This window comes from Montipora capricornis, chromosome 9 (assembly GCF_036669925.1).
Source record: "Montipora capricornis isolate CH-2021 chromosome 9, ASM3666992v2, whole genome shotgun sequence".
In the NCBI taxonomy this organism is placed as follows: domain Eukaryota; kingdom Metazoa; phylum Cnidaria; class Anthozoa; order Scleractinia; family Acroporidae; genus Montipora; species Montipora capricornis.
Window position 1 is genome coordinate 2,660,984 of NC_090891.1, and position 19,152 is coordinate 2,680,135.

General features: G+C 38.4%; 1 protein-coding gene across 1 annotated transcript in view; it reads left to right on the forward strand.

Moving 5' to 3' along the window:
- Window positions 1-5,445: 5,445 nt before the first annotated feature.
- The window catches only part of LOC138015243 (uncharacterized), a 45,588-nt gene continuing 31,881 nt past the window's right edge, over window positions 5,446-19,152 (forward strand). The window contains exon 1 of the mRNA XM_068862212.1: window positions 5,446-5,502. The gene's annotated coding sequence lies outside the window, so the exon portion shown is untranslated. The remainder of the gene's footprint in view (window positions 5,503-19,152) is intronic.

Consider the following 19,152-nt stretch of genomic DNA (forward strand, 5'->3'; position numbering starts at 1 on the left):
TGAGAAACTTGTAATCAAGGTTATAACACGCGCCGTGCAGAGCCTGAATAGGCTTGACAGCTGTATCCTATGGCCAACCAACAAGCTGGAAACAAACACTCAGCTCCAATAAAGGGTACCCCGTTTGGGACTTTGGAAAGCATAAAGCAGAGCAAGGAAATCTCTCCATCAAAGTCTGCGGATCAATTGCTAATAACATCCCCTAGCCTCGCGACAACAAAAAATATTGGACAAAAGATTCCGGCGCTCGAAAAAACCACTGGTTGTAACCTTCAATGTAAACCCTATTTAAAAAAGAACAAGAACTGTCCTTTTCTCGAATTTGAAAGGCTACGAGAGTTTCTCCATTTCTTTTGTTTACCTCGTTCCTGTTACCCTGCTCTTCAGAATTGTGATTCATCAGTGCAGGGCATGAAGAAATATTTCTGCCAAATATATCTGAACTATTCAAATTGAGCTATTGAGAGCGAACGTTTAAATTAAAGATCTTTGACTAAACCAACCTTTTCATGTGGGACCTCAGGACAAATATATATATTTATGGGTTAAATTTTCATTTTCTTTCAACTGGAAATAAGAGAAAAAACATGGGTGAGGTGAACGGGTAAGCAATAATTCAATTAATTGTAAGCCATCCTTTCGGACTCCTAATGCATATTTACGACTTCGACTTTAACATATTAAGTTACTTCTTGTTTCTTCTTGAGTACAACATCTTTCGATTTCGTTGTATCATGTCACCCGTAAGAGCGAAGTTGTCGAAGGAAAAGTGAACTTCTGTCATCTATTGTATCACTGCATGGAAAATACAGTCGAAGGACTGATTTGGATTATATACGTTGAAATGGCAAATTCTCCGCTTAACAAGCTCGTAGCAAAGTTAAGACATTTAACTACGTATCTGGGAATGGATTCAGACTTGAAGATCATGGAGCACACAAATGGGTGTTATATGTATAGAAATTCGTTGGGATTTTTTGGAAACCTCCTCAGATGACTGATATTTGCAGATATAATCACTCATATCTGTTTTCGTTCGTTTCGTTCGTTTCGTTCCTTTGTTCGGGCAAAAAATGAGCTAAAGTTACCGTTAAGAAATGACCTTGGAATATAGATGAGAATTCACATTGAGTCATGAAAAGAATTCAAGCCGTGCATGGTTGACTTCGTATCTCAACACCATCTTTGTAACCAAATTCCATGCACACAACATAACTTTCAAAGTTCTTCTTTCCCAATCTCCTTCTCGCTTTTCGTTTCTTTTTCTCTATTGAGCGTTCTTGGAGACCTTCTGTAAGTTACAGACGAATAACAAAATGCATTGCGTATAAAGTCACCATGAAAGAATCAGTTAAGACAGATTCTCCGTGCAAATTACGCACAAAGATTCGTGTAAGACCTAACTCCATACAGCAAAGAATTCCGTTTGGCAAATATAAATGGTTGGGAGAGATTCGTCTACTATGACATCAAGAAACAGTCATTGTTGATTCACGTTTGCAACCCATCAACTGGTTTCCGGTTCTATGCGACGATTAGTGAGCTGGAAAGAGATCCAATTTTAAATCAGGAGCAGGTTATTGGGCCCCAAGACGTTCCTTTGAAAATAACCATTTTATAAATGATTTTCGTGTAACTGCAAAGTAATCTTACGTTCCTCGCCTTGGTATGACCCGATTGTGTATCTTGTACTTCAAATTTCTGAGCAACGGCTCTACTCATTTCAATTTTTAAGTTTCTTTTTCAGTAAACCGGATGATATCCAGGGTATTAAATGTCCACCTTATATATCTGGGAATCTATTGTAACAATTTATAAATTTTGTGTGAAGTTGAAGCATGTTAGAGACTTATTGACCGACCTATACTGTTTGAACTAGTTGCATATCTTGATAAAAAGTAGGTCCGCAATGCGTACATGTGTGGCTTACGAAATTAAGCTGCTTTGATGGGGGAGGTTACAAATTAAAAGGATCTGTTTTGTCATTGAGTTTCTATTAGTAGAGCTAGTATCTGATTACGGTTAGTTTTCAATATTGTTCCTCTCAATCAATACAATAAAATAATTGACATACATCCGTCCTGAAATGCTTATTTTCAAGATGAGGGTTATTGGGTAAAGTTTTATGGAGGTGTCATTTTGACAACAGAAGTTGCGCATGTAACCTGAGGATTTAAGGAACTGAAATAATGTCAGCATCATGTCCTATAGTGGGCTTATAGATTCAGTCATGATTTTGTTTACGCAACCAAGTGGAATTGAGTTCTGAGTTTGTCCAGGGCAAGTGTTGTGAAATCAACTCCAGGGAAGCATTTCGTATGAATGCTTTTGGCATTTTGTGTACCAGTGCAAGAGCACAACACTTTGCAGAAGGGCTGGGACATACAGGAAATGATGTAACCTTTGCTAGAAGCCACATTGGGAGCTTGATTTGGTTTGAATGTACGACTAATTTTTGACAATATATGCATGTAAAGTATCATAATGCTAAATTTTCAATAAAGAAACACAGAAAAATTTAGTTGATGTAAGTGGCTATTGGGTTGCAAGTGGAGGAATTTGGGAAAAAAAGATAGACGCATAACAATATCTGAACACAAGCAATATTTTAATAAATCATATGTTGAGTAGTGCTTATTAACATTGCTAATAATTTTAAGCCAATAAGATTAACAATTTTACCTGGAGGTTTTAAGAAAAAGTTCAACAGAATTCAATGTACAGGGAAGTTCATGATGGTATCATATGACTTTAAATACCAGAATCGTTGAAGTTTTCTTATTATGGACCTTGTAATTTTATGTCAGTGTGTTTACCAAGTTCAAGCTATGTGGAAACATGAAATGAATAGATGAACTTGACATCATGCAAAGTGCTAATCTACTGTACAAAAAGGTCCAAAATAAACATTGTGAGCAAGTGTAGTACACAAATTGGGTAAATCAAAACACTACTTCATTCCATATTTTGTATTGTCCAACAACTTGTTTCAATGTTGGTAAATAAAAGACATTCATGTAAAGCATCATAATTGAAACGCGACAAAGCATCTTTTGTTTTAAGGAAATTGTCATGAGAGCCGATTCTTGATCGGTATTGTTTAACAGAGATTCCCATGTTACTTACTTCTGACGAAATCGTGGGCTAGCAGACTCTTGTCAACTGTGTGTGGATGATTCGTCCAATTCGATTCAACAACAACATTGAGCAATTACAACACAAGCACAGGAGAGTCTCTTTTGCTTTCAAGTAACTTCAGAGCGTTTCAAATACTTTCAGAAACTTTCAGATACTCGAGCAGGTCTGCTGAGCAGATTGAAGCCGTTAAATGTTGGCTTGCGAGAGTCAATAATGACTCGTAAGTTTTCATGTGACGCAACCTGTACCAAAGGTCCAGACCGCGAATTGAAAATTATGTTGCCCTGTGAGAGCACAACTCCTCGCTGTAATCCGAACTTAGAAGACAAGCCCACTGTAGGAAAGCCGGCGTGTAAAATCCAAGCAGCAAAGAAGAACGAATAACTAGATAAAAAACGATCTTCGACAACGCGCTGTGTTACAACCACAAAATGGCCGCTTTCTGAAGCTTAAAAGTTTACGTACTTAGCCGAGCGTAGACTGGGGCCTGTCTTGGACGATAGTAAACCACGTGACAGCCTCTCTGTTCACCGTGACAAATCCAGGAATAAATATCTTGGGCCATGGCATTGAGTGGTTTACACTTCGTGTAAGCCACACAAAAATGGATACCATTGATATCTGATCTGAAACTCAAATTAATTTCTTCTATCCAAAACCAAACAACTCAAAGTTGCGCATCTTAAAGCCAAACCAGCAACTCTCTTCCCAAAGCAATAAGAACATTTTCTGATAGTAAATAAGTCTGACAAATGCGTCGTGTTCTGCGTCTGAGAATGTTAGGGCGAGTAGCTGATCATTTGAATTGATGACTATAAATTATGAGCAATTGAATAAGTCTATGAGATACAGTAAAATCCATCCCTTCATCAACAATTTGTTGGATTCAAGGGAATGTTCAGTAGCTTGAAAATTGTGTTATGGCAGTTAAATCCAAAGACAAACAAGGAATATTTAATCAAGTACCGCTTTAATAGTGTTAATTGCAAAGGACTTATAAGGCTACAAGAAGGAAGCTTCCTTATAGATTTTTCTACTGAGATTGGCCTTTGAATCCTGTCACGTTATTTCGTTTCTCAAGATCGCATATTCTTCGTGCACAAAATGGCGGCTTGGAAACTGGTGTGTGAAATAGTGTATCAAAATCGACTAATAAGAACAATCCTTGGATAACATTGCCGACATCCCCATTGAAATTCGTTTTTGGTTGTACCGGTTAACCTTCAATGTAAACCCTATCAAAGGATTTTGAAAGCTTACAGCTCCAGGAGTTTGTGCGTTAATTTCTTTACCTTTACTATAGATTGTTTTAATTGTGATAAAACCTTCGAGAGAATTTCACCCAAAAGCATGTCCAGCAATAATTAGGTACAAAAATAATGTATGTCCATTTGCATTTGTCTTGTGGTCACTTATTCTAGTGCTTATACCGCGCAGAGAATCGGCAGCGGATTCGTATCCACACACTAATCAAATTAACTCAATTGATAAATTCTGCTCCCGCCAGACAAGAATGCGAGGAATTATCATGCAAGCGTTCGTTCAAACTGTTGCACTTTCTTTGCAAACTGACAGGTCTGGCCGGCCAGTTCTGACAAAAGGAAATGTCTGTCACAGCTAGACACAATTTTGAACAAGAGCCGAACGACCTTATATTTAACCTTTCACTGCAGCACCAAACCGTAATAAAAAAGTGATTTCCTCTAGATTGCTAATTTCGTTAACTAGATTGTATTTCTTTGGTTTAAACATTGCTGCAATGCCAGATAACGGTTTAGTTTACTGTTCCTTGAAATCGCAGGGAAAAATGACATTAAATTGCAACCCAAGAAAAATGTACTAAGATGGTGCGCCACACATTGAAAGGGATATTTTTCAGGAAGGCAAAACGAACGTTCTCATCTATGCTAATCAGTGTTCGGTGATAATAAATGTACACATACACTGATTAAAATAACTGAAAGCTAACCATTTACTGATTAAAATCTGTGCTTCGACCGATTAAGTAAAAGCTAAGCATTCATAAACTGGTGTTTAGACCTCATTACTGAAGATCTTCACCACCACAACTCAAAGACGACTATTTATCACAGGGCAAGTGATATCACGTGGTACTGACAAGCACTGTCACAAATGTCACAAATGGCATTCGTTTAACCCAGTCACATGAAAAAAGTGATCAATCTATTGAACAATAAACTTTGTTTAATTCATTAAAAATAGGAGTTTCTAAATTCCCTGCGGGGGTCCTTTGTACTGGCTCAGCCACGCCCTTAATTAGCCTGAGATGGAGTAATCTTTCTCAAGTCAAGGGTGATCTTGCTCTTGAATACGGCACGCGGATATACTTCATCATATTAGCAGGTATGTGGAAACATTTAATCACCAGAGGAATGCTGGGCTTTGTCGCTAATTCCTTTATTAGTACAACCCTAAATAAAGCATTACATTTTAATAATTCGCTATTGTAATGCACTAAGCGTGTTGAGGCAGCGACCTCGAAAATTGTCAGGTAGAAATCGAATTTTCTGCATTCGTAGCATAATCTTTGCATGGCAATCGCCAATATTCGACTGTCTGTCATCTTTGCATCATTGATGTTATTTCAGTCGGGAATTGATTGTTTGCGCAGAAAGAAGTGCAGTCAAAATATCTTCAAGCTGCATTCTTCTTTTCGCAATGAAACTGAATTTATGATATGGGCTGAGAACATCTCAAGAGGTTATGAGCCAATTTCTAACTTTCTTAAGTTAAAGCAGACATTCATTGAAGCATGAACACAACTCAGTACCAAATACTCCTCACGGGCGTCATCTAGCAGTCTACGCAAAAACATATTTCAAACACTGCCGGGCGCTAGATACCAATTCAGTGAAATGCAAGCACGTAAGGGTACCAAACATCAATGAACACTAATTCTCAGGACCTTGTTCGGCAATATTCGCCATGGAAATGAACATTTGACATTTCACCTCAATGCCGTGTTAAACCGGGATGCATGATCTGCACTTAACTTGATAAAATAAGTTCTCATCATGAGTTAGACCTTAAGAACCCATTTCCAGATGCCAGTTGAAATCATTTAGCTTCTGCTGCAACTGTTGTTTAATTGTACTGGCTCTGTACTAACGTACGTCTCCCAAATACCAGCTTATTGAAAACTACGATTATTATTCCGCCTCCACTGAACATGTTGTCTTTTGCATCGTGCTTCGGTGATATCTGCTGGGAAGCCAAGCCACACTCAATTCAGTACCATGGATACCCTTTAATCCGTGGTTGCAGTGTTTTCAGTGTTTTGCTTTCCTAGTAAGAGAATCATCATAACCAATGAACTTGTGCTACCGGAAAATGTTGCGGAAGGCATTGTCAAAATTTGCTAGCCATGAGAAACTTGTAATCAAGGTTATAACACGCGCCGTGCAACATCTTTCGATTTCGTTGTATGATGTCACCCGTAAGAGCGAAGTTGTCGAAGGAAAAGTGAATTTCTGTCATCTATTGTATAACTGCATGGAAAATACAGTCGAAGGACTGATTTGGATTATATACGTTGAAATGGCAAATTCTCCGCTTAACAAGCTCGTAGCAAAGTTAAGACATTTAACTACGTATCTGGGAATGGATTCAGACTTGAAGATCATGGAGCACACAAATGGGTGTTATATGTATAGAAATTAGTTGAGATTTTTTGGAAACCTCCTCAGATGACTGATATTTGCAGATATAATCACTCATATCTGTTTTCGTTCGTTTCGTTCCTTTGTTCGCGCAAAAAATGAGCTAAAGTTACCGTTAAGAAATGACCTTGGAATATAGATGAGAATTCACATTGAGTCATGAAAAGAATTCAAGCCGTGCATGGTTGACTTCGTATCTCAACACCATCTTTGTAACCAAATTCCATGCACACAACATAACTTTCAAAGTTCTTCTTTCCCAATCTCCTTCTCGCTTTTCGTTTCTTTTTCTCTAGTGAGCGTTCTTGGAGACCTTCTGTAAGTTACAGACGAATAACAAAATGCATTGCGTATAAAGTCACCATGAAACAATCAGTTAAGACAGATTCTCCGTGCAAATTACGCAAAAGATTCGTGTAAGACCTAACTCCATACACAAAGAATTCCGTTTGGCAAATATAAATGGTTGGGAGAGATTCGTTTACTATGACATCAAGAAACAGTCATTGTTGATTCACGTTTGCAACCCATCAACTGGTTTCCGGTTCTATGCGACGATTAGTGAGCTGGAAAGAGATCCAATTTTAAATCAGGAGCAGTTTATTGGGCCCCAAGACGTTCCTTTGAAAATAACCATTTTATAAATGATTTTCGTGTAACTGCAAAGTAATCTTACGTTTCTCGCCTTGGTATGACCCGATTGTGTATCTTGTACTTCAAATTTCTGAGCAACGGCTCTACTCATTTCAATTTTTAAGTTTCTTTTTCAGTAAACCGGATGATATCCAGGGTATTAAATGTCCACCTTATATATCTGGGAATCTATTGTAACAATTTATAAACTTTGTGTGAAGTTGAAGCATGTTAGAGACTTATTGACCGACCTATACTGTTTGAACTAGTTGCATATCTTGATAAAAAATGGATACCATTTATCTGAAACTCAAATTAATTTCTTCTATCCAAAACCAAACAACTCAAAGTTGCGCATCTTAAAGCCAGACCAGCAACTCTCTTCCCAAAGCAATAAGAACATTTTCTGATAGTAAATAAGTCTGACAAATGCGTCGTGTTCTGCGTCTGAGAATGTTAGGGCGAGTAGCTGATCATTTGAATTGATGACTATAAATTATGAGCAATTGAATAAGTCTATGAGATACAGTAAAATCCATCTCTTCATCAACAATTTGTTGGATTCAAGGGAATGTTCAGTAGCTTGAAAATTGTGTTATGGCAGTTAAATCCAAAGACAAACAAGGAATATTTAATCAAGTACCGCTTTAATAGTGTTAATTGCAAAGGACTTATAAGGCCACAAGAAGGAAGCTTCCTTATAGATTTTTCTACTTAGAATCGCCTTTGAATCCTGTGGCGTTCTTTCGTTTCTCAAGATCGCATATTCTTCGTGCACAAAATGGCGGCTTGGAAACTGGTGTGTGAAATAGTGTATCAAAATCGACTAATAAGAACAATCCTTGGATAACATTGCCGACATCCCCATTGAAATTCGTTTTTGGTTGTACCGGTTAACCTTCAATGTAAACCCTATCAAAGGATTTTGAAAGCTTACAGCTCCAGGAGTTTGTGCGTTAATTTCTTTACCTTTACTATAGATTGTTTTAATTGTGATAAAACCTTCGAGAGAATTTCACCCAAAAGCATGTCCAGCAATAATTAGGTACAAAAATAATGTATGTCCATTTGCATTTGTCTTGTGGTCACTTATTCTAGTGCTTATACCGCGTAGAGAATCGGCAGCGGATTCGTATCCACACACTAATCAAATTAACTCAATTGATAAATTCTGCTCCCGCCAGACAAGAATGCGAGGAATTATCATGCAAGCGTTCGTTCAAACTGTTGCACTTTCTTTGCAAACTGACAGGTCTGGCCGGCCAGTTCTGACAAAAGGAAATGTCTGTCACAGCTAGACACAATTTTGAACAAGAGCCGAACGACCTTATATTTAACCTTTCACTGCAGCACCAAACCGTAATAAAAAAGTGATTTCCTCTAGATTGCTAATTTCGTTAACTAGATTGTATTTCTTTGATTTAAACATTGCTGCAATGCAAGATAACGGTTTAGTTTACTGTTCCTTGAAATCGCAAGGAAAAATGACATTAAATTGCAACCCACGAAAAATGTACTAAGATGGTGCGCCACACATTGAAAGGGATATTTTTCAGGAAGGCAAAACGAACGTTCTCATCTATGCTAATCAGTGTTCGGTGATAATAAATGTACACATACACTGATTAAAATAACTGAAAGCTAACCATTTACTGATTAAAATCTGTGCTTCGACCGATTAAGTAAAAGCTAAGCATTCATAAACTGGTGTTTAGACCTCATTACTGAAGATCTTCACCACCACAACTGAAAGACGACTATTTGAACATGGGCTATAATAACTGAAAGCCGACCATTGGTCCTTCGGTGTTCGGCAGATACCTCTGTCCACGCAACAAAACATGTTTTTTCTCAGTTTGTGTGACCGAAAGGTCAACGTTTGAATCTCTGAAATTCTTAGGTCTCGACAGAAATCTATTAGCTCTTAGTCTCTTACTCTAACGCATCATATCGCGATGGGAATTCTACCTTTTTCCAATGATTTACTTTTCAAATTTAGCGTAACCTCTATCCTAGACAACAATATACATACACACCTCTGTCCGCGCAACAAAACATGTTTTTTCTCAGTTTGTGTGACCGAAAGGTCAACGTTTGAATCTCTGAAATTCTTTTGTCTCGACAGAGACTATTAGCTCTTAGTCTCTTACTCTAACGCATCATATCGCGATGGGAATTCTACCTTTTTCCAATGATTTACTTTTCAAATTTAGCCTAACCTCTATCCTAGACATCAATATACATACACACATACATATATATGCACAGTCGTGAGAACCAAATCGAAAAGCAAAACTAGAAGAGACAATACTTACATAACTGGTGGATGCTTGCAACAAACCAAAATGCAGCTGGTGCCTTCGTATAAATAAGACTTCTAAAGAAGAGGGACCCAAAATTGCAAGGTCTTCGACATAATTCCACATAGTGGATTGTCACTACTGTGTTGTAGCATCCTATTCGGCAAAATCTTCAATCTTTTGTCAATTATACCAAGTTTGCACAGTGGGCAATGCACCATGAGCGGATCGATATTCACGTAGATACACATGCCGTATGGACGATTGTCGTCCAAGGTCTCAACAATCAAAAATCACGCCATCATATTCCGCTACCTGCAGTTGAGAAATTTTAAATTCATAACCTACGTGATAGCGCAAATTCACAGAAATCTGGGATGTTTCCATTTTTTCCCAATTATTGTGTTCGACAAAGTAGGGAACGCAATGATCTCGAGGTTGTCCTAGGAATGGCTGAATACAAGCGAATGCGGATAGTCGGAAAGGCAGACTAATGGATGACCTCATGTTTTTGTTGTGCAAAGGATTCTGCCTCGTGTGTTGTTTTGCTGTGCCAGTTTCCTCTTCGGTGACCGAGGTTGTGGGCGCACTACGTCTTTAAATCGGGATTAAGGCATGCTAAATCACGCTTTAGCTAAAGTTCGTGTGCGACCACAAAACAAGTCTATTTCGAGATCTCGGTCGACGGCAATGTAATTGAGACCAAACGTGGCAGACCTCAAAGAGGTAAAATTGAAAGGAAAGCCTTGTCTCGAGCTCTATCTAAAGGTTGTTCGGCGAGCCAATCATTTGCGAGCTTAAAATTACTGCCGTCTGTTTATTGTTGACGTTAGCAAATTGGCGAAAAGAAATCGAAACCTAAGGGGAGGTAAGCAAACAAACTTGAAATTTTAGAACTACCCTGGGTGCCAGAGGAAATTTTTGTTTCCAAGACCCGAGAAAACGCTACGCAAAACGAAGGCAACCACAGAGGACTGCCGGAAAATACCTCTGGTGGCACGCGCCCGGAGCCTCATTCCAAGCGGGAAATAAGTTTAAATCTAGTTCACTGATTGGGCATTATATTTGAGGGAGTTTCAGATTTAGAGTTCAGATTTATTTTTTTTGCCAAGAGTAACAATATATATTTATACCAAATAGGAGAACCAAGTTTATAGTATGGTGTGAAGATGAAGAGCGCTCAATACCATTATAACTAGAGCAAAAACAAAAGAAAGACATAAGGCAAAGATCAGCTGTCGCTACTCCGAGTTTCACGCCGGTTGGCGATCTTCAGGCAACTGACAGGTCAAATTTATTACCAGCTCATATAAACAAAGGAGACATCTAAAATAATGGTGTTACATTACATGACGACATTTACTAAACATTTCAGAGTAGACAGCAGATCCAGAGGAAGTGAGTTCAAGATCAAGTTCTGATGAGTAGTATTCTTGAGGAATATGAATTGTCTGTGGGTACTGTTGAGTAGAGGGGGTGGGCATAAGGGGGGTTAGAGGTGGGCAGGAAAGATGGGGTAGGATAGAAGTACTAGGGAGTATCATGGATGGGTAGGTGAGAAGAAGGGAGGAAAAGATGTCTAGTTCTTTCTCAGACCCCCAGAAAACCGAATCCCTGTTATTTTAACTACACCCCCGAAAAAAGAAAAATCCCTTTCTTAGACAGTTGATTTAAAAAAATCAGTTTAAGAAATTTAAACTGGTTCGAAAAAAAATGAACTTAACCGGTTTGAAAAAAATTCAAACTAAAAACAAAATTAAACCACAGCATATAGTTGACAGGGCTTTGCAGAACTCGAATGCCTACGACTATGAAATGACCCGGAACGGTCAACCCATCTTTTATGTAGTGGGTTAAGTGCAAGAAAAAGGTCTCAGTTTGAGCCTTAAGGTTTCAAGGGGTCCTCAATGCATGGACTAGTAAAATGTAGTCTTCCGTTAAACATGAGTGAAATCTGCAAGTGGCATTGTTGAGGCTCGAAGAGGTTAAAGTTTGTCCTTGCTGGAATCATAGCTATGATAAGCAGGAATATGAGTTCTGCCAAAGTGCTAAGTTGTCCCATTATACGAAGGTACCTTTTTGTAAATCCAGTCCATGTGTAGTTAAAGGAATAATATTAACATTAATTACACACACAAAAAAAAAACACTTATTCCTGGCAATGAAGCTCAAAAAGAAACCTTAGGGGCCTTATTACTATGAGCTTTCTTCCTTACTTACACATTAAATACATGAGCGGCGAAATCAGATTAAAATATGAATTAAGATAAAAAAGCAAGCAGAACAAAACACACTAAACATAAATAAACATAAAAAAGCGTCAAAATAAATATACAAAAATGTCTATATATAGGAGAATCAACTAAGGAGAAATACTTTCAATATAGATTTTAAAAGAGAATTAGAGGCAGAACTGTGAATACTTTAATGTAGGAAATTGAAATCTTAAAGCAAAATGTCTAATACTCGTTCTGGCAGGAAATAAGTAGAAAGTATTGGAATTTCTAGTATTATTTGAATGGACTTGATTAGTCATTGAAAACATTTTGTTAAATACACCAGGAAGAAAGCCTATATAAAAATACATGAATTTTCCCATTTAAAACAAATAAATATCAGCAAACTTCAATATGTGAATTTCTTTAAGTACAGGATCAGTGTGAGCATCAAAGTAACGGCTTTTTAGAAATAAAACGAACGAAGTATAACAATGCGATTCAAGTTTGTAGGATAAGTTGATACCCAAACTGAAACACAATATATGAGATAGGGATAAACTAAGCTTTAATAAAGGGAATTTAAAGGGTACGTAATGAGGGAACAGGAAGACAAAAGCTTGATTTATAAATTATTCCGATTGCTGTGGAAATTTGCCTTGCAACGTTAGCAATATGTTGTTTCCACGTGAAGTCCTCATCAAGCATAACACCCAAAAACATTGTTTCCTTTACTTGTTCGATAGCACAATTACTTAATTCTAGTTTAAGATCAAGATTTTGCTTTTTCGCTGCCTTGGCTTGAAAACGGCCATAAATTTATTAGACTTTGAATAATTTACTGATAACTTACCGGTCTGGCACCAATCTGTTAGTTTCAATAGCTCCTCATTCAGGGTCGTTTCAAGAAAATCAACATTATTGTGGGAATTAAAAGAATATGTTTGTATCATCGGCAAAAAGAAATAAAAGCCAAAAACACTTGAGACATCACATAAATCATTGATATAAATCAGAAAAAGCAAAGGCCCACCGCATTTTATAAGACGAAAAGAAGAGGTGGTGTCATTGAATTGAACAAATGATGCTTGTTACGTTACGTAAGTAGTTTGTAAACCAGTTGTGAGCTATCCCGCTGATACCATAATGGAATAATTTATATAATTATCCAATAAAAGATTGTGGTCAACTGTATCAAAAGCTTTGGACAGATCAATAAAAATACCTACATGTGAAGCTATGATCTTCGCAGTTATGGACGCAATTCTTGCAATCGCGTAAAGAAGCCTGAAAAATTCAGTATTTTATACTTATTAAAATAGTCCAATAAACGATTATAGATTACTCTTTGTAGAAAATGTAGGATGGACAGAAACAGGCCTATAATTAGGAAAAATTGACTGTTCGCCCTAGATTTAAATAAAGGTATAACACGAGCAATTTTCAATTGATCAGGAACAATTCCAGAGGTCAAAGACGGATAAATAATATGGGTTATGGGGCGGCAGATGAGGTGGGCACAATCTCTTAACTAAGTCAACAGAAACGTGGTCATATCCCACAGCAGTTCTAGAGCGAAAACTAAGACAAATCTCAATGATTTTACGTTCAGATGCGGTGTCGAAAAATATTGAAATTGCAAAATTCCCTGACAAAAAGGAATGATGAAATTTTGAGGATGGTAGAATACTAGAAATTAACTTTGGGCCAATGTTAGTAAAGAACTGACAAAAATGTTCAGCGATTTGCCTTGGATCAGATAGATCTTGGTTGTTAAACTTAAAGTTGGACGGGATCTAATTTGCACTTTGTCTCTCGTTTAAAACTTCATTTATTAGTTGCCATGTGCGTTTAGCATTAGATTTAGCAAGAAACAATCATTGTAAACTATCTTATTTTGAGGATTGGGATCAAGAATGATTGTTTTCCTGTGAAAAGGATAAAAGCTAATAAACATGCTCTCAGGAAGCCTTGGTTCACAAAAGGTCTGTTAAAATCGGTTAGATAATCTGAACTGTCTTTCCGCATGGAACTGAAGCTCTTTTTTTCATTCTCGAACCTTGGAAAAGAACTCAATTCCTCTGGCACCCAGGGTTATTTTTAGACCAAGAATTGATCGAACTTCTTTGTTTTCACTTGAGCCGTTTTTTTTGCAGCCGTGATCTTTGTTTGAGATGCAAACACAAAATGCAAATGTAAGACGAACTTCCTCAAGAATATTCTGGAAGCTCTACTCATGATAAAATGCCCTCGCTTTGACCTAAATAACCATAGTTGGTTTCCATAGAACCTCTCATGTACGGTCCAGGCAACATCTATATCACCTGGGTCATTGTATTTAAGTGTAACATCACAGTGAATTCTACTGGATTTAGTAGTGGATCGACGATGTCTCAAACACCTTGTCGAACCCCAAACAACGACGGAAGCTCAGATTTAATCATTTCTGCCAGCAGAATGAAAATGGGGCGAGGAAGAGACACAAACTCTTCTGCAGATCTGGGGTGATCGAAATGACGGTAGACCTAAAGAAGAAAATGAGACGTGTGGTAGTCTTGTAGGATTCACACCAAGGAATGTGAACCAAGTCAAGACGAAGTTTAAAAATATTTCTGATTCGTACAAGGACGCCAAGAGTATAAGTCCTTACTATGAGCTTACCTTTGAAGTTCTCGGAACACGCGAGGCCACCTGTCTCACATATTCTTGAGGTCACCGATCTCAATCAAAAAGAGTCAGAGGATGACCAAAGTGAAGATAAAGAAAGGTGATCACTGTCCATTTCAAAAAGCGACAAAAGTCAAGAAATGTGGTAAAAGTTTTTAAAAGACAGCATGTCTCACGACAAAGAGGTGACGGAGTACATGATGGCACGAGAAAAAGAAATGCAAAATACAGAACATGCTCTCCTGCAGGAATTTACGCGGTCTTTAACTGAACCTCTGAAAAAGAACTAAATTAAGAACTTATAGTTTGGGTTTCATTCCCGTTCCGTTTAAGTTCCTGTTTTGAAATAATCATGTATAAAACTAAGAGAGAACAGCGGCTAAAACCACTGTTGTTGGTTACACATAATCAGGGTACTGAATTCATTTGTTATTATTCTTTCCAATGCTTAAGAAGCAGAAGAAGTAAAAGTAGTTTTCAGTAACTCATCAGGGTGGGAAAGCCAAATTAGTGGAGTCAGGGTGGCTTAGTGGTTTTCTATCGGGCCTCCCACCACTGCGAGCCGGGGTTCAATTCTGGCTTCGGCTAGCATGTGGGCTGAGTTTCAGTCGATCTCAAACTGACTCGAGAGTTTTTCTCCGGGTACTCCGGTTTTCCTCCCTCATCAAAATCGACTCACAGCTAATTAACATCTGGCTGTGGTGCTGTGCTCCGACATCAAACATGGACTGTATAGCGGCAGCCAGAGGCACCTTTGTATGCTTTCAGTCCGATGTCGTGAGCCGCGCCCTTCGCAATTCAGTCCTCGACTGCAAGTAAGGGTGATTAGCACTAGCAATATTTAATTTAATTTGTTGTTGAAAATGGCGAAGAGGCTCCTTACAGAAATCTCTAATTACATTTCGCACCCTCTTCCCTTCGTCGTTTCCCCTCTGAGCGAAGAGGGCAGGCGCTGGTACGGGAATACCTCCTACATTTGGTGGATCATCTTGGTGATGGCCATGTCCTCGCAAACGTTGTGTAATTCACAATAAGCGATAAAGTTCTAATAGCTTTTCGCGGATTTTCCTCCAATATTTAGACAACGCCAGCGCCCTTGCAGTTCTCAGTCCAAAACCCTGAAGCCGACTCTTACCAGTTGCCTTGCATGCAGTGACATCGCTTTTAAAAATCTTCGTCCAGTAGCATCAATGACGGCATTTTCTGGATAATGCTTCAATAGGGGTTTTTGACAGCGGATCAGGGCTGCATCACCAAGGAACAGGGACGGAACTTGGAACTTCTCAATTAGCCGGGTATTTCACCACTCTCGATTCATTCATAGAGCCTGCTGTACCTAAAGACACGAGCATCATGCATGCCGCCGGGGCATCCAACGCTTACGTCCAAAACTTCGCTTTGCATCCAGCATTACCAAAAGCGTTTTCGAAGTAGTCCTCCCGGTCCGTCGTTTGAAAGCTTTGTCAGTGCCATCTATCGCCCCGACGCCCTCCGGAAAACTAACAATCTCTTCAAATACATCCATTCGTTCCTGTACCTCATTTCGCTATGTAGGAAAAATTGTTCTGGGTGATAACCGAATTAGGGCTCTTGTGATCGAGTACTATCTTCACCGGTCTCTCAGAACCAAATTGGAAGTAGAGAAAATTGATTCAGAAATAGCAAAGCTATTACTAGTAGTAGCTATCGCTAAGTACGAACTAGACAGTTAATATGATAGTGTGCAGATTTGTATCAGATTGCCATGTTTGGAACCCAATAGTGGCTTTACTTTTTGTGGTAGTGCGGTGCACTTCAAACAATAGCCGTGGTCAAACCCAGTCGAGGTCTGCGTTTAGTTTGTTTGTTTTCTTTTTTTTGTTTTTTTTTTCCGTGTCGGTAAAAGTCTTCCCTGTCACTCCCCTGGTAAGTGGTGTCTTTGTGTATAGAGCCTTATGCGCGTATTTTCTTAGGATCGAGAGGGTAGTGGAACTGCGTAGATTTCTCTGGTGGACACAGTAGAATCATTAACTTAGCCTGCAATGGCGTCCAAAGTCATGCAACGCGAATGGCGTTTTAGTGGATCCTTAAACAAAATATACCCTTATGGAGCTCCAGAATGGAAAGTCAGTTGGATAAACTAGGCATGAATCTCAAAAGCGACGAGTACTGGACTTCGACAACAATATATCGCCCGTCGAGACGAAATCAAAGTGAGCAGTATTTACCTGAAGTACATGGTAATTTGACACAATTGAGTTTCTTGTCTTCACGCACGCAATCAAATAGGAAGAGGTTTTCGCCTCTAAGAGCAAATATGTTGTTTGTTTCAATAAAATTTTCGCTGGAAAAGGATTCTGTGGTATTTTCTGCCTTTGTGAATTATAATATCATGTTGTGTATTGAATTTTCGAGCTTAAGGTTGAAATGTGATATGGGAGAAGTTTTTTAGTATTTCTCTGTAAGCAGGAAGGGTTCACAGGCCTGTTGGAAGCGTGCTTTGAGTTTCAACAAAATGAGCCCCAAAATCAGTGAAAACTTGTGACGCAGATGAATAATAAAGTAGCTGCTATTTCCAAAATGATGGAATTAATACCTGGTGATAAATAACGTCGTACGCGTCTTGGAGAGTAAATTTTGACTTTGCATAAACAAGAGTTGGGCGATTGTGATCTTTGTTTTGACTTCGCTCATTTCATTGTCAAACTTTATAACACTTGACAGAAAAAGAAACTTACAAAAACCCGGTATCTTGCCATTATTTGACACAAATGCTTCACTGTTTGGCGAATAAACATGCCGCGGTAACTTAATCACGGCGCCCGCTGAATTCCGGCCATGTCATTTTCGATTTTGCAATTTACTTGAACGTAGCAAAAATCTCCCAAAATGTTTGTCGCTGATCGTAACTTTTTATATTCTATATTCACGGTTCAAAATTAATGTTGTTTTCATGTCGTAAATATTTTATTCTCGATCGACCGTCCGGGAAACTTCCTTCTGCTCTTTCTGAAAACTGTGTATCAATATTTATTTGCTTTTTCATCAATATTTGTTTTGCATAAAGCAAGCTACCAGAATCTGTACCTTGCTGAGTTCGCATTTGTTAGCGTTAATAGTATTTTCGGTCAGATGTTTCTGTTTTTTATGAGGGTTTATTGTTTTGGTCTCCCATCCCAACACTAACCCCGCGAAACAGGGCTTGACTTCAGTGAAGTTTAGTATTACAAAGTTTTCGGATGTTCATAGGGCACACTTGTGGTGAAAAGAAGTTGTGAGGGAACTTGAAAATTATCAACATGTCAGCCCAGAAACCAATGTTTCTCGCTTCTCTTTTATTTGTTATTCTTCAGAGACTGGAATGCTGTATTTCAATACCACACAATTCAGTGCCTTCTGATTTTCTGTAACACGTACCACAGGCAAGCGAGTGTATGCTTCACAGAAGCATATAGTTACCTAGGTAAATACGACTGTTGACAGTCTACCTCGGGAAACTGATTTTTTTCCAGTGGCCGATTTTTTCCCTGGAGCTTGGATATGTCACGAGAACAATAGCGTTTCCCTTGACATCTACTATACCCCAAAGCGTTAGCTAGGGAAAATTAATTTCCCAATAAAAGCTCGTCTGCGAATGTCTTAATGACAGATTCGGACACACAACCCTGGGTTTGTCAGAGTGGGAAAGGAAAGATTTGGTTCTGGACGGCTTTTCTCGCCTTGTTGCAGCTCGTCATGAGAATACAAATTGTTCTGTTTCTGTCCCTCGGTTAAAAAAAGATTCCAAATCCACCTAAGACTGAAGTGAAGTTTCAAATTCTAAAGCAAAAAAATTCTTGCTCTGAATTGTGCCATCGTCTTCACGCTTTGCAGTAATAAAACAAAAGGTTTAACTACATTACCTCACAGAGTGTTGTGTAACCTTTCAAAATGTTTTCACCCATGGTAAGATAAAACCCGAGATGAATTTACCTCGGACAATTCTGCCTTAGGTTAAACAATCAGATTATATCGGCTAGTCTGTGTCTTTTGATTTCACTGATAGCCTCTTTCTTCTCTTGTAATTTACTCACGCAATGTTTTGCTCCACTTTTCTTTTAAAAATTATACTCTGTATGAAAAATAGAGAAGCGGAAGCCGTCGGTATGTTACGGTGAGAGGAAAACGAAGCCGAAAAGCCTTTTAAAATCCTCATGTCATTTAACAGCAGCACTGGAAAATAACTGGGTGAAATACGAAAACAAACAGGTCTGTTGGAAGCGTGCTTTAATTTTAACAAATGAGCCCCAAAATCGCCAAGAATTTGTGACGCTGATGAATAATAAAGCAGTTTCTATTTCCAAAAATGATGGAATTACCCGGTGCTAAATAACCTCGTCTAGGAGAGTGAATTTTTGACTTTGTAGAAACAATGGGCAACCTTAAGAGTTGGGTGATTGTGATCTTTGTGTTGAATTCTTGCATTTCTTGTTGACTTTTATAACACTTGAAAGAAAAAGAATTATCTAAAACAAAACAAATATCCGATGTCCTGCCACA